Source organism: Bison bison, unplaced genomic scaffold (genome assembly GCF_000754665.1).
Source record: "Bison bison bison isolate TAMUID 2011002044 unplaced genomic scaffold, Bison_UMD1.0 scf7180017864471, whole genome shotgun sequence".
Lineage (NCBI taxonomy): Eukaryota > Metazoa > Chordata > Mammalia > Artiodactyla > Bovidae > Bison > Bison bison.
Genome location: NW_011495032.1, coordinates 23,038,627 through 23,061,664, shown reverse-complemented (window position 1 = coordinate 23,061,664; position 23,038 = coordinate 23,038,627). Strand labels below are relative to the sequence as shown.

Genomic DNA, 23,038 nt, shown 5'->3' with positions numbered 1-23,038 from the left:
GACACTGAGAGATGTTCAGCGCTTCTTCCCAGCAAGTGTTCAGCCACAGATGAAATATACAAACACGCCTCTCCCTCAGCGGTTCTCATTGATTCCCAGCCATTGATTTCATAGTGGCACATTTCATTCTCAAAACACTTCCATAAACGTGATAGTGAACCACGCTGGGAGGTTAATTTTTGGTGATAACACAAAACCTGATAAGATTTGTTTTTCAGAAGGTTCTCGGCAGTCAAGGAAGGTATGATGCATTCTTTGCTGAGTGCAACTCCTCACACCCAAGATTTCCTTAACGCATTCTCTGTACTGCTGAGGGCCAAGGTCCTTAACACTCAAAAAAGAAAAAAAAATTTTTTTAAACTGCATTCAGTCCTGGTCAGTTACTACCCACTGGGCTTCAGATCCACCTTAGAAATGTGTATTAAGAGAGACAGAAATAAACAAGGTGTAAACCCCAAAGGACCACAGATGTGGTCCTTTGTGAAGGACGAAAGATGTGACATGACAATTGTAAAAGGTAGAGAGCAAACAGAGGGGTGGACCTGACTCAGCAGAGGCCAGTGAGAAGAATACAAATGAGAAGCCAGCCAGTTAGGCCCCCAAAGAACCCCAGAAGGCCCAGGATGCGGACAGGTCCACACCACTCAGGGCAGCCCAGCAACCATCCCTCCCCAGCCCTGTGGGACACGGAGGTTTATTCTAGAGAAACTGAACCCAAGGAGCTGGAGTCCAGACGTTAGAAGACGACAGTGCGGGGCACCATGCTGAAATTAAGGGGCTGTCTGGGCAGTAACTGAGAGGCCTTCCATCCAACAGTGAGCATGGGGGCTACTCTTAGACCCCCTCAGTAGGAGCTGTAGGTTCCGTTTGTGGGAGATGACGTGGACACAATAGGAAGTCCTACAGATGTTGACATTCTAGGAGGGAGTAAGGTGGCTTCTAACAAACTGAACTTGCTGAAAGGAATGAGTTCCTGTCCTTCAGTTGTTGGATGAAACCAGCAATTAGGAAAAAAAAAAAAAAAAGAAAGGGTGGTTTTGAGGAAACCCAGGAGTCTAGGGACTACTGTCATCCTTGACCTGGGCATCAGGAACCTCAGGTTTAAGGTCCTGCCTGTGTCATTGACTCTGTGTGTGGCCTTTGAGTTACTTTCTCTTTCCAGGCTGCAGTTCCCTCATTGTACAATGAAGGGTTACACTCCTAAGGTCCTGTTACTCTGAGATGCTCACTCTCCCCAGCAGATGCAAAATGACAGACAGATAGAGTCTCAGGGGTCCCTGACAAGATACCATGCAGCCGGAGGCTTCACTGACTTCTCAGGTCCTTGCAGCTCCCACAGCAGGTGGTTGTCATTCCTGGATATGATCCAATGACACACTCCTTCCAAAAAGGCTATTTGCAACCAACTTGCATCAGAAGTATAGTACAGGACTCTAAGACACCTACAATATGCCCATATCCACTCTCTATTTTTTCCATATAACAAAGTAAAAGCATCGTCAGGTGGAGCAGACCCAAATTCAACTGTTTTACTGTCACACTTTCTTTTTTTTCTTAATGAAACTCAGAAGAAAAGAGTGAAAAATTCAGCACTATTCCCTCTTTTCAAGGGACAACTCTGAAAACAGAAAAGTAGTTAATGTTTACTGAGCAAGTAGGATAGGTCTGAGGCATTGGGCTAGAAGCATGCAAATGCCTTCTCTCACTAGATTTTCAAATACTCCCATCTTACAAATGATGAAATCGAGGCTCCAAGAGCTTAAGTACATGTAGAAAAGCCAGTGTCAAACCACAGGGGCCAAACTCTCATTCCTACTGTCTTCAGCCCAGATAGCCAGTCCCCCGGCCACTGCAAGAAAGCTTTCTACAGCCCACACTCCAGTGATGCTTTCCTGTAGCTTCAAAGGATGGACATGATTAGCCCTTCCTTCTCCTTCAGAATGGGGGCATTCTGAAAAATCGATACTGGCTTCTGCAAGAAGCAGCCTTGCCCAAAGCTAATTGAAAGCCATCTGAACATTTTCAGAACCGTGGCCACAGTCATCTGTCTTGTGGTGTGCTGTGTTCCGTCATGCGACTACAGTAAACCACTTCCAGATCACATCTACGTGGTCATTCCTACAAAACAGCAGCCCATGGTGTTTTCTGTCATTGCCCAGTGACTCCTCCACCTAAACTCAGAGCACTGGAATTATGGTGACATAATAGGCAGCTTGCTGACATTACTATTTTAAAGTACCACTTTTTCAGGGTTTATCACAAGTCATTTTAAATTTGATTTAGCTGTAACTTGTTATATAACTTCATGTTTGGAGACAATGTCCTCGGCTGCATCAACAAGCTATGTTGGAAACATAGTCATTTGGGGGTCTAAAAAACTTTTTGGGGGGCAAACTTTGATTTCTATCCTTTTAGAAGGCCATAAATAGGGCGGTGATGAAAAAGGGAAGTTATATGGCTTATTGCAAGATGTTAATCTGGAAAACTAAAAGATATATATTTTGATATTTAATCTGGATTTATTGTATGGCCTTCACACTTTAATTTCTTTAACAAAATGAATCCAAAGACCAAATCATTATTGAGTGTAACTCTGCAAACCAAATGATCATCTACTCAATACTAGAGACTACAACTCAGAAAAGAAACTGGAAAATTTGGTAGGGGAGATATTTGTGGTTTGGTCATCATCCAGTATCTTCCTTCCCGCTTCTCCTGGACCTCCAATGAATCCATCAGCACGTCATTCTGTATGTCTCAGTTATGGGTTCAATACAACTCCAACTGGGGAATCAAGTCAAGGTGAAGCCAATTCAGGGTTTTGCTTGAGCTACTAGGGAATTGGACTTTCTTTCTGCTAGGCTTTAGTAGAAGAAAGTGATGGGACTCACACTGTGCAGTGGTAAAATCATTCACCACCTGCCAATATAGGAGATGAAGGAGACATGGGTTCAATCCCTGGGTAGGGAAGATCCCCTGGAGGAAGAAATGGCAACCCACTCCAGCATTCTTGCCTGGAGAAGCCCATGGACAGAGGAGCCACAGTCCACTGGGTCACAAAGAGTCAGATACGGCTGAGCACAGCAACAAAGCATCCTCAGCCGCACTGTGCACACATGGAGCTCAGAAGGGAGAGTCCACAGAAAAACACAGAGGACGCAGAGTCAAGAAATACACATCCCAGGCAACTCCTGCCAAAGAGGTTTCCTGAAAGTCCCAACTAACAATTTCCCCACTGGCTACCCCCTAACTGCAAGGGAGGCTGGGAAATGTAGTCTTTCCCCTTGAATAAAACCAGAGTGGGCTACTAAGGAAGAAAGAAAGAATGGGCATTGGGTGGGCAATTAGTAGTCTCCACTGTGGCCTGTTTCAGTTGGGTTTTCTGTGCTTACTACAGAAAACAGATATCCTATATATGTAAAAGAGTTAGTTGCTCAATCACGTCTGACTCTTTGCAACCCTATGGACTATAGGGTCCATATTCCTCTGTCCATGGAATTCTCCAGGCAAGAATACTGGAGTGGGTAGCCATTTCCTTCTCCAGGGGATCTTTCCGACCCAGGGATTGAACCCGGGTCTCCTGCCCTGCTGACAAATTCTTTACCGTCTGAGCTACCAGGAGTCTACAAATGAGAAATTAAGTAAAAGCACCCAAGTGTTTGATTTATAAAATCTTTCGTTAGGGTAACCTGATTCTCCTTTTACAGTAGATTCATTTGAAATAATTACTCAATTTTAAAATATGCTATCTACAATTAAAAATGCAGGATCAGCAAGCATGAGCAGCAGCCCAATTTTGCATATTCAGTGTATACAGTGAAAAAAATGTTGCTAAAAATGTTAAATATCCTAATTTCTTCTAAATTATAGGGACAAATCATACTACATATTTATGAGTTCACTGTCTCAAGGGAGGAATTTTTCTGTCTCAGATTTGCCTTAGACTTCTATAGGTTAGGTTGGAAATGATAACAAATACAGGAATCTTTGAATTAACATTTAGCTCTCATTTAGTTCTCAGGGCATAGCTTTAAAAACTAGAGAAGCAGCTGCTATTAAGAATTTTTTTTCACTAGTCACAAAGACACATCATACATTAGATATAGAGCATGCCAAAATGAGATGGAAATTATTTAGTGTGGCACAAGAAAAGGAACATAAACAAGAAAACAGGGTTTGTTGCACCAAGAGAGATAAGAACCGGATTGTTAACAGACACCCTGCCTTGGGTCTAGAGTCATGTAGGCAACAATAAACGGCCTTTGTAGATCATTTTCATATAATTTTAGAGCTGGAAGGGAGCTTGAAAACCACTGAATTCAACCCTCTCACTTTAGAGAGGAGAAAAACTTGGACCTAAAAAAAAACAAACCTCTAAGGTTCTACAAGTTCATGGCCGAGTCAGGTTTCTTTCCTAACTCGTGGCACAATATTCTTTCCAACTTCCATTCAGAAGTTACAGAATTAGGAAGTCAGTCTGCCAGATGTGTACTGTAATTTACCTCGATGTTGATTGTGAACTCATTCTGAAATTGTATGTTTACAGGTAGGAGGAACTGATTTTAACACCGTGACATCTACCAGAGTGATTAATGAGAAGAAATGTACAATATCGCGCCTCACTGAGCTAAACCTGGCCGAGGACAGACACAGCTCTCCTTGATACCAAAGGAGGAGGCTGTCAGGGTTAACAGCTGGCGGGGCTTTTATCTTCTAGTGGAGGTGAGTTTTTTGTCACTGTCTCCTTCAACTGCTTCCCACCTACTGCTGACGTTCCCCCAAAACACTGGAGCAGTCGTGTTATGTGCTCTGTTATGTGACCCTCATCATACACAAGTTCTCCCCAAACACTCAAAACAAGGGTAATCAACATGTGATGGAAAAAATAGATCATTTGAAGGTCTCTCTCTCCAAAGTATCAGAGGACAGATTCAAGGACAGTCTTTCAGAGTGGGTTGGTTTGAATGTACTACGAATAATAAGATGAATACTTATTAATACACCTTCATCATATGGCAGCTTGTAATTAGCTCAGCAGTTTCTCTGAATAAAGGATAGACCTAGCATTTGGGAGTAGGAAGAAACCCCAGAGATAATCTAATAAGTTGAGTTCCTTCGTTTTGCAGAGATTAAGAAGAAAACTAATAAGCTCTGCTAAATCAAGTGTAGGAGAGAGCAGTTACTGGTCTCGAATCATGGCATTTTCAGCTGAAAAATGTTTACAAATGTATTCCACTGAAAAGTATCACGAGGTCTCTAGGATCCATCTGGATCATGTGGTTTGACTCATATATTTTCCTTTTCTCAATTAAAAATAAACTTTGTTGGTTTTTTCTTATTAGAAAAGCAATATATGTTTAGAGCAGGAAATTAAAGACAGAAAAAAACAGAAGAACATTTGAAATGCTCATGGATCTTACTACCCAGAGAATCTCTTTTAAAACCTTCAAATATATTTCCAGATCATTTTCTAAGAATATATCCATATATTAGCAAAAATGTGATCATTCTGTGCATACTTGGAGGGATTTTTTTTTAAGAATTTTTGTTTTTTTAATGGGGGCTTCCCTGGTAGCTCAGATGGTAAAGAATCTACCTGTAATGCAGGAGACCAGGGTTCGATCCCTGGGTCAGGAAGATCCCCTGGAGAAGGGAATGCCTTTTTTTTAAATAAGAGGATTTCATCACTTAACAATATATGATGAACATCTTTTCATTATCAATATTTATCTATATCATTAGAATAGCTGAACAGTAGTTCACTATAACATAATATATATACATATTAATATATACAACTAATCTGTTATTGTGGTACATGTAAGCAATTTCCTATTTATCCTTTTATAAGTAATGATGTGATTAACACCTTTGTGGCCAAAACAGTTGCACATATCTTGGATTATTTCCTTAGCATACATTTCTAGAAATAAAATTTCTGTTATAAAACAGTGAACACATTTTAAAAGATCTTTTAAAAATACATACTGCCTCTACAAAGGTACAAATAGTCAAAGCTATGGTTTTTCCAGTAGTCATGTATCCATATGAGAGTTGGACCATAAAGAAGGCTGAGCGCTGAAGAATTGATGCTTTCAAACTGTGGTGTTGGAGAAAACTCGTGAGAGTCCCTTGGATAGCAAAGAGATCAAAGCAGTCAATCCTAAAGGGAATCAACCATGAATATTCATTGGAAGGACTGATGCTAAAGCTGAAGCTCCAACATTCTGGCCACCTGATGCGAAGAGTTGATTCACTGGAAAAGACCCTGATGCTGGGAAAGATTGAAGGCAAAAGGAGAAGGTGGTGACAGAGGATGAGATGATTAGATAATATCACCAACTCAACGGACATGAATTTGAGCAAACCCTGGGAGATATGAAAGACAGGGGAGCTTGGTGTGTTGCAGTCCATGGGGTTGCAAAGGGTCAGACATGACTTTGCAACTTAACAACAACAAAACTGCTTCTACAAATTGAGTCAACAGTTTAATTTACTTGAGTTACATGCATATCTAGTGTTCTGATCAGTTCAGCACTCCATGAAGAGAAATCTTATAGGTGTGGGCTGGTTAAGTGTAATAGATGTGGCTTTTATCTATAATTCTGATGTTTGTTACTGCAAACACCTTAATCAATTAGATAAGCTTTTCACTAGAAGCTCTCTATTTATATACCTGACTTACACATTCCATTTCGACTTTTTCTTTGGAATTTGATGCTTTTTCTCCCTCCCGTATTAAGTACTCTTTTTACACGCCAGTATTCTTAAACAGAGTCTAGATATTTAGTCTCTGACAACATTCTTGTAGAGCGCCGATTATATGCATCAGCTAGAAAATCTATCATCCAAGTTATGCCCCCAGTTAGATGCCAGAACCAGTTTGGAGTTTGACAGTTTAATGAAATGATAAAAATGACACCTGAAGTTCAGGCAAAATCAACAAGTATCTGCAAGACTAAAGAGAGGAAGGAGAATGTGTTGTCAGACCATGTGTTGTACTTTAACTTTTTTATTTACTCATTTTTATTCCAACTGATTCCAAAAAAGGACTTAAGGCAGCTTTTCTTTTTAAATGTGTCTTCTAAATTGGACATTTCACATCACGAGGCTGCCAACCCCTTTCTTAACATAAGGATATTCTTCTATCATGACTACTTGCTATATTTGAAAACTGAATGGCGAGGATATTGTTCTTATCCAGAAAAGAAGAAAAAATAACTCGTTATGATCATGACTCCTGTCTGGAAGCCTCTCCAAACAGCATGCCCTAGGTATAAAATGCCAGTCTCATTAACAAACCAGGAAGAACTCCATTTCTAGGATGCATGAAAGCTCCAACACAGCACAGAAAGTTAGGCCTTTGGGTATTCACTTCTCCCAAGAGACTGTAAGAATGCAGATCTCCGACACTGACTTGTGAGAACACTGTGAGACCCGAAAACTAAAACACATAGCGGGCCTGAGGGCAGCGAAAGCCAGCCGGGCATCATGGGGAGCAGGGAAGCCTCCCTCTCCCCCAGACCAGTTGCATCTCCTGCTTGGTTTGTTCTTCTGAGTCTGCTCTTTCTATTTCTTCCCAGGCTCTCCCACTCTTCCAGCACCACCGGTCAGACCTCTCAGCGGTCTGGCTTTGGTCTCCTGTCCTGTGCTTTGAAACACGGGGTTTTTAGCACATGGTCTTTCTAAATCCTCCTCTTGAGACTCAATTTCCATCTGTCTTCCATCAGCCTAAACCTTGTCTGGTATCTCCTGTGTCAGGGCCGCATGCTGGAAAAACATGGTCGCAGACCCCACACTATACACTGAAGCACGCTTTATGACAAGTACTTGGTATGAGGTAAACAGAAGACTTGGAAGAAAATTAATTTTGCATGCTTTAGGAAAAAAGGGAGGGGTGTTAAGTGCTACGTTAATGTTAAAGGGATTAAAGAGAACAAATATTACTGAATGTACTTGGCATATTAAAAGTACAACGCTGAGTTTTGCCTGTGCTCTACATCAGTGGTCATCAATCTTTTCTGGCACCAGTGACCAGTTACATGGAAGACAACTTTTCCACAGATTGGTGGGAAGTAGCGGGGGGTGGGATGGTTTGGGGATAATTCAAACACATTACATTTATTGTGAACTTTACTTCTATTATTATTACATCAGCTCCACCTCAGATCATCAGGCATTAGATCCTAGAGTTTGGGGAGCCCTGCTCTAAACACTCCCAAATGCCACCATTTAGGAATACAAAGGATCATTTTCATTGTGAGATCTAAGGTTTTCTGAAATTTCCAAAAAAAAAAAAAACCTCAAGACCAAACACTCAGCATTTTAATAGGGCATCCAGGGAGCATGGACCAGATTCAAACACTAAAATCCACCTATTAGAAAATATCATATCGACAGTTAGCCCAAACTTAACCCCGAGGCTTTAATATTTCACAATCCACTGGGCCCTTTCAAATGATTATTTCATTTGATCCTCCCCACAATTTAGTCAGGTAGATGTCACTAGTCCCACTTCAGAGATGAGGAATCAGGCTCCCAGGGGTTATATGATGTGCTTGTGGCACTTAGGCAGCTGGTTCAGTAGTTGAGAATGTGGGCACTGAGGAAAACCCCCAGGTTCAAGTCCAGGTCCTGATCACTGTGAACTATGTGAACTTGGGCAACTAACTTCCTTTCACTATGCTTCAATGTGTACATCCTAGAACACAGACAAACAGCGATACTACCCACCTCACAGGGACGCTGTGAGGAATAGTTGAATCGGTGCGTTAAAGAGGTTACAGAATCAGTCAGTCTGCAGGTGCCTGGCACACAGTTATCACTTAAGAACTGTTCACAAGACTCAATTCCCAGAGCTGAGGGTTTTAAGGCCAGATGAGGTATCCTTATCTTTAGCAATTACACTGCTTCTATGATTCATCATTTTATCAGTAGAGAAATTAGCAATTTCTCACCAAAGGAAACGACATGCTAAATTAAGGCAACCTTGCACTGGATATGACTCGAAAAGGAAGGAAAGGGCAAAAGTTCAAGTGTGGCTTCTTAAAAGAACCCCATTTATTTTTGTTTCCAGAAAATTACTGTATGCCATTTAAGTATTTTCAGTCATTTCAGAGCACAATGAAAGGTCAAGTTAAATGGAAGTAATATTTGCATAGCCCATGGTGATTGTCCGGGAGTCTGTTTCCCATGGCCTGGCCCTGGGTGTCGACAATGAAGCACTTCTCTGGGCGGGCACCCCTCACCCTCAGTACTCCCCTGCACCCAGTCCACTGGAGCTCGGGCAAGACAGGAGGACAAAGATGCAACCGGCAATGCTGGAGTGCTAAGGAAAAGAGCAATCTGCCAGGAAGAGGGCAGAGGAATAGCACCAGCACACACTTCCTGGCTTCCAGTTTCTTGTAGCTCTGAAGATCCCAAAGGAGGCTAGAGTGCAGAGAAGTCGTGCTGGGAGGACAGACAGAGTGACCAAGACATCCAAGACACAGGCTAAAATAGCCTGCTGGAGATGCCGAAGCAGCAGAGAGCATCCTGGAAGAGAAGAGCTGGAAAAGTAGGACCAGAGGACCCAAAGGTGGGTCATATAAGGCCACGAATGAGTGATTTCTCAATCCTCTTCAGGTGGACTTCGAGTGGGACTGGGAGATGGCCATGGTGGGGCTCTTAGCCATCATCTGTAGAGTGCAGCTGTGATGCAAGTCGAGGTTTCTTCCTAGAAATCACACCGCCTTCTAAACCATTATGTGAAACCTGCTCCTCCCGGCACAAGTGTAGTCTGGACTGTTCAAAAGTCAAGTGCTGTGTGAAGGAACCCAATTAAGGAACTCAGGGAGTCTCTGACACAAGAATTATATGTGAAAAAGGAAATTTCACTTGAAACAGGAACACATTCAACATTAAAACACAAGTTATAGACTGTCATTCAGCTCAGAAGTCCTGCATGTCACAAGTGTAAAAATAACGATAACATTCATATTGCACTTTAAAGTTTATAAAGAATTTTTTTTGTAGAAGTCTGAACCACGTGGATGTTTGTCATACCCTAACAAGACATGTTCTTCATATTATTATGAGTCCCTAAGCATTGCTTTATACCACTGCAAATACCTTTTTTTTAAATCTATAAATACTACACATAGAATTTTATCTAAAGTACTATACATAATGCCTGGAGAAGGAAATGGCAGCCCACTCCAGTACTCTTGCCTGGAAAATTTCATGGACAGAGGAGCCTGGTGGGCTACAGTCCATGGGGTTGCAAAAAGTTGGACATGACTGAGCATGCACACACTCACTATACATAACAGGCAAATGGTGAGTTTTAGGTACTGAATCTATTCTAAAATATCTACTATTTTCCAAGAATGACTAATTAAATATAATTTACGTTAACTGAACTAGGTGTAAATATTGCAATACTCTGCACAGACCATTAAGCATATCTCATTAAGAAGTTTCTATATTTCCAAACCCTCAGACATTCTGAAGCAGTACTACAGATGAATAATTATTTTTAAAAAGAATGTGCTAAAGGATATCCCTCAAGGGTCTTTAAAAACAGCTCTTAATAGCATAAACAGGAAGCATGCCATAAGGTAATGAAGAATGCTGGAATAAAAATGATTGTGGCCTATTTCCATAAAGAAGCATGGAAAAAAAGAAAACAAGCTAAAATTACTTCCAGCTTGCCGAGTTAAAATGAATTGTTATGTCATTAGGCAAGTGTCTTATTTACTCTTTGCCCTATATACAATAATAACATGTGCTGTTGAGAGTCAAGAGTTCACATTAGCATTTTTTAATTTAGGAAAAAGAGGAAATTGTAAATCCTGAGGAACGGTTCTCCGGTTGACACAGTTGAGCATGCCTCAAGGGTGATGTGTATTTTGTACCCAATCTTTATTAAACGTTCTGTCCTTGAGACACAAAGATAACACTTCTGACCCACAATCAGCACAGCATTCACTCTGAGGTTCTTTCTCTCAGCTCTGACAATAAATTTGTGCTGATTTACCCTCTTTTGGTCATCTGGGTTCCTATGTTACTGACAGCGTACATTTGGGAGACAGCTGCCTGGCTCTGTGAGAGAAGTTGCAGCTTGGAGAAGGGAAGTGAAGCAGAGGGCTAACCCTTGGCCTTGGCACTGAGTGCTTGCCAACTGATGTGTTAAAAGCAAGATTCTGTACAGTTGAAACTGATACTGTCAGTATGGTAAGAACTCTGCAAATGTATTTACATTCAGAAAAGCTGCGATAGCTGGATATGCTAACTTCTAGAGTCAGTTAAGCCTGCTGGAAGGTTGTAACAGTCCTTTCTATATTCCTGAGTATTTGGGTTGTTCCAAGTGTTCGTTTCTTCAAGCCCTTAATTCTCCATCATATTGGAAAATCACAGTCTATGAAATTTAGATATTGAGTCCTTGATCAGAATTAATCTGGCCTAGAGTATGTGCATGCTAAGTCACTTCAGATGTGTCTGGCTCTGTGTGATCCTATGGATTGCATCCCACTAGATTCCTCTGTCCATGGGATTCTCCAGGGCAGAATACTAGAGTGGGTTTCCATGCCCTCCTCCAGGAGATCTTACAAACCCAAGGATCAAACCTGCATCTCTTATGTCTCCTGCATTGGCAGGCAGGTTCTTTGCCACTAGTGCCACCTGGGAAGCTCTGAGTATACCTGGCCCAATATCAGTATCAGTTCAGTATCAGTTAGTCGCTCAGTCTTCTCCAACTCTTTGCAACCCCATGAACCACAGCTCGCCAGGCCTCCCTGTCCATCACCAACTCCCAGAGTTTACTCAAACTCATGTCCATTGAGTCGGTAATGCCATCTCACCATCTCATCCTCTGTCGTCCCCTTCTCCTCCCGCCTTCAATCCTTCCCAACATCAGGGTCTTTTCAAATGAGTCAGCTCTTCACATCAGGTGGCCAAAATATTGGAGTTTCAGCTTCAACATCAGTCCTTCCAATGAACACCCAGGACTGATCTCCTTTAGGATAGACTGGTTGGATCTCTTTTCAGTCCAAGGGACTCTCAAGAGTCTTCTCCAACACCACAGTTCAAAAGCATCAATTCTTTGGCGCTCAGCTTTCTTGATAGTCCAACTTTCACATCCATATATGACTACTGGAAAAACCATAGCCTTGACTAGATAGACATTTGTTGACAAAATAATGTCTCTGTTTTTTAATATGCTGTCTAGGTTGGTCATAACTTTCCTTCCAAGGAGTAAGCGTCTTTTAATTTCATGGCTGCAGTCACCATCTGCAGTGATTTTGGAGCCCCCCCCGCCAAAAAAAAGTCAGTCGCTGTTTCCACTGTTTCCCCATCTATTTGCCATGAAGTGATGGGACCTGATGCCATGATCTTAGTTTTCTGAATGTTGAGCTTTAAGCCAACTTTTTCACTCTCCTCTCATTTTCATCAAGAGGCTCTTTAGTTCTTCTTCACTTTCTGTCATAAGGGTGGTGTCATCTGTAAATCTGAGGTTATTGATATTTCTTCTGGCAAACTTGATTCCAGCTTATGCTTCATCCAGCCCAGCATTTCTCATTATGTACTCTGCATATAAGTTAAATAAGCAGGGTGACAATATACAGCCTTGACGTACTTCTTTCCCAATTTGAAAGCAGTCTATTGTTCCATGTCCAGTTCTAACTGTTGCTTCCTGACCTGCATACAGGTTTCTCAAGAGGCAGGTCAGGTGGTCTGGTATTCCCATCTCTTTCAGAATTTTCCACAGTTTATTGTGATCCACGCAGTCAAAGGCTTTGCCATAGTCAATAAAGCAGAAGTAGATGTTTTTTCTGGAACTCTCTTGCTTTTTCGATGATCCAGTGGATGTTGGCAATTTGATGTCTGGTTCCTCTGCCTTTTCTAAAACCAGCTTGAACAAAACTGGAAGTTTGCAGTTCACGTATTGCTGAAGCCTGGCTTGGAGAATTTTGAGCATTACTTTACTAGCGTGTGAGATGAGTGCAATTGTGCGGTAGTTTGAGCATTCTTTGGCATTGCCTTCTTTGGGATTAGAATGAAAACTGACCTTTTCCAGTCCTGTGGCCACTGCTGAGTTTTCCAAATTTGCTGGCATATTGAGTGCAGCACTTTCACAGCATCATTTTTCAGGATTTGAAATAGCTCCACTGGAATTCCATCACCTCCACTAGCTTTACTTGTAGTGATACTTCCTAAGGTCCACTTGACTTCACATTCCAGGATGTTTGGCCCAATATACAAATCACCAATTTACAGATCATAGAGAGACCTGCCTGAATACATTCCTTCATTCAACAAATACTAATTGAACATTTCTTATGTATCAAGTAGTGGTCACAGCACGGGAAATACTAGTGAACAAAACTTACACTCAGCTGGTGGTCTATCATGGGGCTAGCTGAATATATCATGCACTATTTTGCTACATCTTTGAGTAGAACATAGAGAAGAAAAAAAGAGAACATCAGCTCATTAATCAGAGAGCAAGCTGAGAGGACAAAGCCACATCTCTTTTCACTTGTTGGTTTCCTCTCCCTAACTCTTTGTTACTCTAGGTGAGCAGCGCATGCTTCTTAATTGGCTGCCAGAGCCCTCTTCAAGCTCTCTTTTCAGAAACCTCTGCAAAAGTCTTATAAACAATTCTGCTATTCCAGAAAATGTTAATGCTCAAGGTATTTCTTTGAAAGAAAAGGAAAAAAAATTTTTTTTCTCAGTAGCTAGGAATGCAATTAGGCCTATACTTGGCAACTTCGTCAGTTCTCAGAGCCAAGAGATCTCAGGGTTAGGAGAATAAAGCTACCAAGATGCTTTAGCTATTGACTGTGCTGGCCCCAAATTCAAGAGTTAAAGCCCGAGAACATTTTACCCTTTTAATTTCCCATATAAGTAACTTCCAAATTCCAAAGCTTAGAGGACCTAGAATGCAAAATCCTTTCCATTACTTTATTGAAAAATTACGTATGCTGTGATTTACTGCTAATGCTGGACTTTCAAAGCATTAGTCAGGACATCTGCAAACCTTTGGACAACAGCTGCCAATACAATTTTAGCATTTCATGGGTCAGCATTTAAAACCGGACGAATAATAAATCATCCTTATAAGCTAACCAGTGTGAGGCACTGGGTTGGTAATCTATTGAGAGCTGGTTTAAAAAGTATAATCATAGACTATGTTATAACTCAGCAACTTGGGAAAATGGAGACTGGGTAAAATAATGATTGTTTTTACCACATCTCTTTCTTCAGTGGTACTCTTTCTCTAAGAAGGAACTTGTCTTTTGATTTAAAGAAATTTAACTGCATGTTAACAACCTAAAATGTGGTCATTACATTTAGTCTATATGCTTAAAAAACAAAGAATTTCTGTTCTCTTTATAGCTATATAGTGACTGTTCCTAAGGGGACAATATCCATTTAGGACTTGCCAGGGCAATATTTGATAGCAATAGTTAACTTGTTTTGGAAGATATGCATTGATTTCTCAGGAATATAAACATTTTCATCTTTTCCATTATTGGAATATTGCACGTATCTACTTGAGCCCTGATAAATGGTAAGCACTGAATACCCTTTTGGTGTGAGGGTGTGAGACAGCTATTTATGTCTGTCTAGGAATGGCTGTGATATATTCAAATATACTTTGATAGGCTCACAAGATTGGTATGATGACTTGCCTGTGGTACACAGACTCTGCACCTCTCTTACCTTCTTTCCACATTCCATAAAATTTTAGGGCAAGTCAAGCTGTCAGTAAGAAGAGCATCAGCATTAGGAATGCTAAAATTGATTTAATACCTTCTTTCTAACAAGAAAGACTTCCCTGGTGGCTCAGATGGTAAAGTGTCTGTCTACAATGCAGGAGACCCGGGTTCAATCCCTGGGTTGGGCAGATCCCCTGGAGAAGGAAATGCCAGTCCACTCTAGTACTACTGCCTGGAAAATCCCATGGACAGAGGAGCCTGATGGGCTATAGGCTACTCTCGCAAAGAGTCGGACACGACTGAGCAACTTCACTTTCTTCTAACAAGAGGTAAAGCAGTAGCTAAAGGCAGAAATGGAGTCAAACCTTAGAGAAGTGGCCTGGGCAGGAGGATCCCTTGGGACCTTCAGAGAATTTTCAGCATCTAATGAAAGTGATTTCAAGTCCAGTGTTTACCTCAAGAAATATATGAGAAACCCAGGCTCAATTAGGTGCATTGACATTGATTGAAAAAAACACTTGTATATACTTCCATACTTGTATTAATATTTCTCTGATTCTTTTAATTCAAATCCCTTAAAGAGAGTTGAATCATTAGTAACTATGGAAACATTAATACCAATGGTAGGCAGAAGCTCACAGGGATGCCTGATTTTCTGAGAGGGCCCAGACATGCAGAGCCAGAGATCCCAGGAATCTTGTGCATCCTCTGTGACCTCATCTCCTCACCTGAGGCTGACTGGTCAAAAGGCGATTCATCAACCCAAGTTGGATAAATTAGATTTCCCCTTCATGGAGCCTCAGATTTGGAACCATGAACCCCAGAGGGCAGAAGTCATCGGTGACCCACCACACTGGCAGCGCTGCCTTAGAGAAGAGGCCACAGAGTCCAATGCTAAGACTGCAAGGCCTTCCCTGGCGGTGGCCCTTTGTGCAGTTCGAAGACTCCACCATCCCTTCAATTCTGTGAGTGCATGTGCGTGTTCAGCGTCCAGCTCTTTGTGACCCTTTGGACTGTAGCCCACCAGGCACCTCTGTCCATGGGATTTTTCAGGCAAGAATACTGGAGTGGGTTGTCATTTCCTCCTCCAGGGGATCTTCCCAACCCAGAGATGGAACCTGTACCTCCTGTGTCTCCTGCACTGGCAGGCAGATTCTTTATCACTGCACTACCTAGGAAGTCCCTTCAATCCTATAGGTACTCCCAATAAAACAATTCAAAAATAAGTATATTTTGATTTAAGCTAGCCAGTCAGTTTCTGTAGCTTCCAATAAAAAGAGCTCTGTAAGTTAAAGATGTCAGCACTTTAATAAGAAGTTATAAATGTTGCTAAGTTGTGTCTGACTCTTTGTGACCCCCTGGACTGTAGCCTGCCAAGCTCCTCTGTCCATGGGATTCTCCAGGCAAGAATACTGGAGTGGGTTGCCATGCCCTCCTCCAGGGGATCTTCCCTACCCAGGGATCAAACCCATGTCTCCTGCATTGGCAGGCAGGTTCTTTACCACTAGCACTACATGGAAAGCCTGAAATAGAAGGGACAGGACCATAATTCCTTCTGTTTGAAGGAAACTCCATTTTAAAGAGGCTCTCATATGTGATCCCTGTGCCAGGTCAGGGAAGGGTTGCTATCACAACCCTCATGATAGAGAAAAGGCAAAGACAGCTCAGGGAGGATCCCACCTCTGTGCTGTGGCCTGGCTGCTGGCTACTGGCAGAACCAGGCTCAGAATCAGGTCTCCTGACTGCTGGTCAAGCACCCTGTCCACTGCACCTTGGTGGGTATGCATAGATGTAACCATAAAGGAATCTTACAGGGAATATAAACGAAACAGAAAAACAGAGCCATTCTGAGTATATACCCCTTTTCATTTTCTCCTACCCAACTGCAAGCCAAGGGCTTGGGGAAAGTCTTAGTAAAGTAAAATATATAAACCCTTGCCTTACTGTTGATATTTACCAGTAAAAAAAATTAAGGCTAAGAAGTGCATCTTTTTGATATGGATAGCAAGTTTACTCTATTCTACACATTTTAACAGTTGGCAAGGAGTAGCCTTTGAACTGCATGACAGTGAAGTTCAAGGTATTTTCATCCTAGATGTTGGAACAAAAAAGTTTCCTTGTTTGTTTACAATTCACATATATATGTTATTGTACTAACATGTTATATATCTTATAAAACATGATTAAAATAGAAAAGAATGACAGAATTGATGTACTATTTTGCGATGTCTCAAAACAACATACTCAGGACAAGGTTCAAGATTAACCACAGTGGATGTAAATCTATACATCTTTCAGATAATTTAGAATTTTGGTGGTCAGCTTCTTGCCAGATCTGATTCAACTGATCATGGTCATTACCTCACACCGGGGCCAACAAAGTTCATGTTAAACTTTGCCATTTTCTTGCATGCAAATTTAAAACTATTTTCAATTTATGGGAATTCTTTGAAGACTCTATTTAAGACAGTTTGTGAGGGTTTGTTAAAAGTAAAACATTGAATTTGTAAATCCAGGTGACCACGTATGATATATTCCATACAATAACCAAGGCAGATGAACCAGAGGGGAAGCCACTGTGAAGAGGAGGTCTTGCCTCCCTCCCTCCAGGTGATACTCGAACATCTGACACGTGGACTCAGCAAGGATGCCAGTGTCAATACAGTTACCTGTTATCATAATGTTTCATGATAATGAGATGAAAGTAAACGCAAGTTCTAATCAATTTCCTTCTCAACAAAATGGATCTTCTCAAGAGCTCCCTGGGGTGCATATTCTACTTTAGAGGCCACTTTGCCAGGCAGGGAGGCAGTAGTTTACTTCTAGAGCCACTTATAACCACAGGAATCTCTTGGCCTAAAACTATGCAGGACAAGGATAAACCAACCTGGGTTGGAGAGAGTTTATTCTGCCTTTTTAAAAAACTTTTAAAATTATGAACTCTAACCTACAACCAGAAAAGCAGATAAAACATTAATGTAATTAATATAAATATAATTAACATTATATATATAAAATGTTCCCTGGTGGCTCAGACGGTAAAGCGTCTGCCTACAATGCGGGAGACCCAGGTTCAATCTCTGGGTGGGGAAGATCTCCTGGAGAAGGAAATCGTTATCCATTCCAGTATTCTTGCCTGGAAAATCCCATGGACCGAGAAGTCTGGTAGGCTACAGGCCACGGGGTCACAAAGAGTTGGACACGACCTCACTTTCACTTTCATATAGATATATATATAGAGATAGATAGATAGATAATAATAATAATACAGTGTTTTACCCATGCAACTATGTGCGTATGCTCAGCCACTCAGATGTGTCTGACTCTTTGTGACCTTATGGACTGTAGCCTGCCAGGTTCCTCTGTCCATGGACTTCTCCAGGTGAGGATACTGGAGTGGGTTGCCATTTCCTCCCCCAAGAGAATCTTCCTGATCCAGGGATTGAATCTGTGTCTCCCGTGTCTCCTACATTGTCAGGGAATTCTTTACTACTGACCTGGGAAGCCCCCGCACCTACAAGCTCCAGTCAAAAACCAGAATATCGCCAGGACTCACAGGAGTCCCACAGCTCTTCTGTTTTCCCCAGCACACTCTCCTTTAGAAGGGATTTGTTCAGCAGTAAATTCCTGGTCACTTTTGTCCACACCCTTTAGCAACAGAGTGTAGTTTTTGTCTGTTTTCACACTTTGCACAAATGAAATAAGATTGCTATGTAGTCTTCTGTATCTTCTTTCTTTCAACATTATGTCTTAGGATTTATCCCTGTTATTGTGTGTAGCTCCAAGTTTTCTTTTTTCATTGCTGTATAATATTCCATCCTATAATTATAGAATCATAACTTCTTCTTATTACTGCACAGTTTATTCATCTATTCTACAATGGATGGCTATTCTGTGTTTCTAAGTTGAGATGAATATAAGTAATGCTGCTAAGAACAACTTACACATCTCTGGATATATGTGAGTGCACATTTCTCTAGCATATACACACAAGTGCACACCTGTGCATGCATGAGAGTAGAACTGCTGGACCAACCTTAGTTTCTGGGGGGAAAAAAAAACTTAAGAAAGGTAATTCTAGTGAATCATTTGGCAATCAATTTTAAAATAAACTCTTATGTAGCCATGAGGAAAGCTCATTAAATTACTAGATTTATCTTTCCCTAGACTTTTACTCCTGCACACTGATTAAATTTGAACTAAGACATTAAATGCATTTAACTGTTAAAAAATAGTATGAAAGTTTCCAATGAATTTACTGAAGTCAATTCCCCCAAGCCTCCTCTCCCCACCACATATATTTTTTACATATCATAACTGTATTTTTCATTTTAATGAGGACCAGTATTGTGCCTACTGAGAGAACAAAATGTTCATTCAAATTTTAAAGCAATTTTACACCAAAAGGTTTCATATTGATCAAGCATGGAAAGCCAAAAATGTTAATCCTAAGCTAAACTGAGGTGTACAAATACAAACAACAGAGATTAATTTCAACCTCAGAGTCCCCAACGTATCATTACCATCATGAGTGATCCCCAAATGGATGACATAAATGGGACAAACTTGGATGACAATATTGTGGCACCAGCAAATCTGCCCATCAGTCTCCTACTGTCTTATGAACAATAAACATAATAAGTAGCATCTATCATAGTGCCAGGGACTGTCTGCATGTTAGTTCATACATGCAATGCTTTTTCAAGCCTTAAAACAACCCTATGAGGTAGGTACTATTATTCCTCCCATTTACAAAAGGAAACTGAAATACAGGGAAAGCAACTTGGCCCAGATCCCATGACTGTAAATAGTTGAGCTGGGAATCAAAACCAGTTCCTGGTGCCTCACTTCATATTCTATTGCCTGGCAACATGTTAGTTTTGTTATTGTCATTGTTATAATTTTGATAACAACAAGAACAATTCTTTAAGACCATAGCAAATGTGTGAACCATAGGGGGAAAAAAAATCTATGTATGCTTGTTTTTATTGGAAAATTTTGTGAAAATGATTATAACCAAGCAACTCTAATTCTGGGAGAACTAATTAAGAAATGAATTAAGGGATTCAATGGATACCCAAATTAGTCATTAGAGCTTGAAGATCTGGAGTTCTGGTCTAAATCCAGCTTTGGCACTTGCATCCAAAATAAACATGACCAGATAAGTACCACAGATCACAATTAAAATGGATTTATATGGCTTATGCATCCACATGGGAGAGGTCGCTTCCTAATTGAATTCGGACACCTCTTCAGTTACTGTGGGTTTCATTTGCCATCTCTCTGTTCTTTTGTAACTGCCGGCAATAGGATTAGGCTGAGGGAGAAATCATTTCCATCAGTGATGTCTGCAGAATGAACATAAAAAGATAAAAGTAAAGCCTCTGAACTATAATTAGAAAATTCTTTAAGTGTGCTCATGTGACATGTTTCAGACTGTGACCAATTGGCAAGATGAGTTACAGAATGGATGCCCAATGTCACTGTTCTGGGATAAGCAGCCAGTAACACTAGTGTTCCAACATGAGACTAGAGTGATCTTTTGCAGGCCAAAACATTCCTGCTTTCTACCTCTAATATAATTAGTGACAGACAGCTAGAGGCATCTCATTCTCCTGACAAAAATATGATCAGAATTGTTTTCAATTGGTACATCTTTCCATCAAGCTGCTTGTTGCCTTCAAGCAGAATAATCAGTTTCTGATTATTTGGTACATTCCAAGAAAACAGGAATTGATTGTGCCCTTGCTTGTCTGATGGGGAGAAGGCTGCCACAAATTTACATAGTAACTCTTCAGTTGCCTAAGGGAAAGAAAAACTAAAGTGTGTGTGTGTGTGTGTGTGTATGTGTGACACAGAGAGGGAGAGAGAGAAAAATCAGTCAGTAGTTTCCATAATAATTCCCTTTGAACAACAATAAAGAAAATGTTTTTATGGTGATTCAGATTTCAGATATGAGGAAGTAAAATATTCTATTCCATTAATGGAAGACAACCAACTCCCACCAATGTTAATGACTCTTTTCCAAAAAGTTACAGTCATCTTACTCCTGAAGTTTCAGGGTTTTAGAAAAAGAATCAAGCTTAAGTATTCATGGAGACATTCACGTGCAATAAGACCTCTTTATTTTGGACTACTTCAATTTGGAATTTATAATCATTTGACAGGTTCTATCAGAGATGATCTTTTCACAATGAATATATGGCTTGCTAAGCAAATTACTTTAAACAAGCAAGACTGCTGGTGGAGAAAATGAAAATATTTCAGGGAAAGTATGTGGAATAAAAAAAAAAACATGCTTTCCCCTCCAGAAAATACTTGTTATGAGCCCATTCAAATATCAATAACTAATAATAATAATTGCCATTGAATTGAATGTCAATCTTATGCAGTCCACTTTACACAAATCCCAACAACTCTTGCAGAGATGGGTATAATTAGCTCCATATTAGAGAGGATGAAACTGAGGCTCAGAGAGGCTGGGGACACGCAGAGACACTACAGTTACTAGGCAGCAGAAGAGAATGCAAAGCCAGGTTGTCTGGCTCAAAAGGCTGTGTCCTTCCACTCCAAGTCAGCACTGAGTGAGCACTGAAGACTGCAAACCAGACTTCTAGATTCAGGGAACCAAGCTTTTCAACAACACCAAACATGGTTATCAGTGCAAGGAGGGAAAACCAAGTAGTCTGGCTCCAGAGCCTGCCCCTCTTAACTATAATTCCTTTCTACAACACAAGGATCTCTAAAAGACTTTTCCCCCTGGCACTTTGAAGTATTTTACATGCATGAAACTACAGTACAGAACCGGTGAGGCAGGTGGAGAAGGTGCACGCGGGTGGGGCAGCAGTGCTTCCGGTCCTCTGTTGCTCTCCCCCACGCCCCCCTCCCACCCCAGCACCAGCAACTTGGCCCTTCAGCTTGCGAACCCATACATAAGCGTTCTGGTGCTAAAACCCTTGAAGATTGACAGGCTATGACAAAACCCCTGGGAATCAGCGACAGGTGCAGAGGCAGCCGGCCATGTGGGCAGGAGGAGGACACAGAGAAGGGAGGGACCACCTCTGCTTACCTGGGAATCCTCGGAGATAGTCCTGAAAGTGGCCGGGGTCTGGAGTGCTCTGGGGGAAAAAAAGAAATTTGGGAAATCAGATCTCACGTTTCAAAGCCACACTGCTCATCTTCCTCACACTCACATCCAAGCTCAGGCTGTCTTACCCGTGACTTAAAACTGTGTGGGTGGGGTACCTCTCTGTGCCTCAGTCTACTCAACTGTAAAATGGAGGATAATAATAGCAGCTTCCTCACAGAGATGTTGGCAAGACCAGATAGTATATAATTTGTGCAATGAATTTACTATTCACAGCAGTGACATTTTAATAATAACAATAGCTAACATTTATTGCTTGGTATTGTTCCAGGGCTTCCATGAGTTAAGTCTACAATACTCTGAAAGAAAGTGAAAGTGTCAGTCACTCATTGATGTCTGACTCTTTGCCATTCTATGGACTGTAGCCTGCCAGGGCCCTCTGTCCATGGGATTTGCCAAGCAAGAATACTGGAGTAGGTTGCCATGCCCTTCTCCAGGAGATCCTCCCAGCCCAGGGATCAAACCTGGGTCTCCTGCAATGCAGGCAGATCCTTTACCTTCTGAGCCACCAGGGAAGCCAATACTCTGAGATAACCACTTTTGCCGCTTGCATTGTGCAGATAAAGAAAATGAGGCACTGAAAGTTGAAAGCACCTGTCTTATAAAAATATACAGGACAAGTGATGGAGCTGGGATTCTGTGACCATCTGACCACAGGGCCTGGACTCGAAACCACAGGGATATCCTGCCTAATTTATCACAAATAGATGTTAGTTATTATTGTTTCTATGATAGTCTCCTTTCCAAAAGATAGCCTGTAATATCCATACAAGCCCAGCTAGTAACCACTTAGGCATTAGAGACAGCTGCCGGGCTGGTTAGTCAACCAGGCAAACACTAAGTCCACAATCTCTCCAAGCCTTCCCTGAGAATCCCTCTGCATCTGCTGCTCTGTTAAGCTCCGCGTGGGGCTTCAAAAGCTCTGGTCACTGATCCTGCAAAGTCAGCTCAACCTCCCTGAAACAACCAGGGAAAGATGACAGGAGTGAGAGCCAGGAAGGACGGGACAAGACCTCAGGATGCCGGATGCTGGGCCTGGCTTGGTGCCAACTCTCTGGGTGACCTTCTCCAAGTCAGCTGACTGCTCCGGGTTTCATCTTTAAGTGAGAGGACTGACTGAGAGGCTCTTTTAAGCTCTGAGATTCTAATCCACAATTCTATTCTGACTCTCTTTCAATCGGACTAACTT

At 41.4% G+C, this 23,038-nt stretch overlaps 1 protein-coding gene across 1 annotated transcript in view; it reads right to left on the bottom strand.

The window, feature by feature from the left end:
* Window positions 1-23,038, bottom strand: part of SPATS2L (spermatogenesis associated, serine-rich 2-like) — a 192,465-nt gene that overhangs the window by 145,965 nt on the left and 23,462 nt on the right. The window contains exon 2 of the mRNA XM_010861269.1: window positions 21,772-21,820. The gene's annotated coding sequence lies outside the window, so the exon portion shown is untranslated. The remainder of the gene's footprint in view (window positions 1-21,771; window positions 21,821-23,038) is intronic.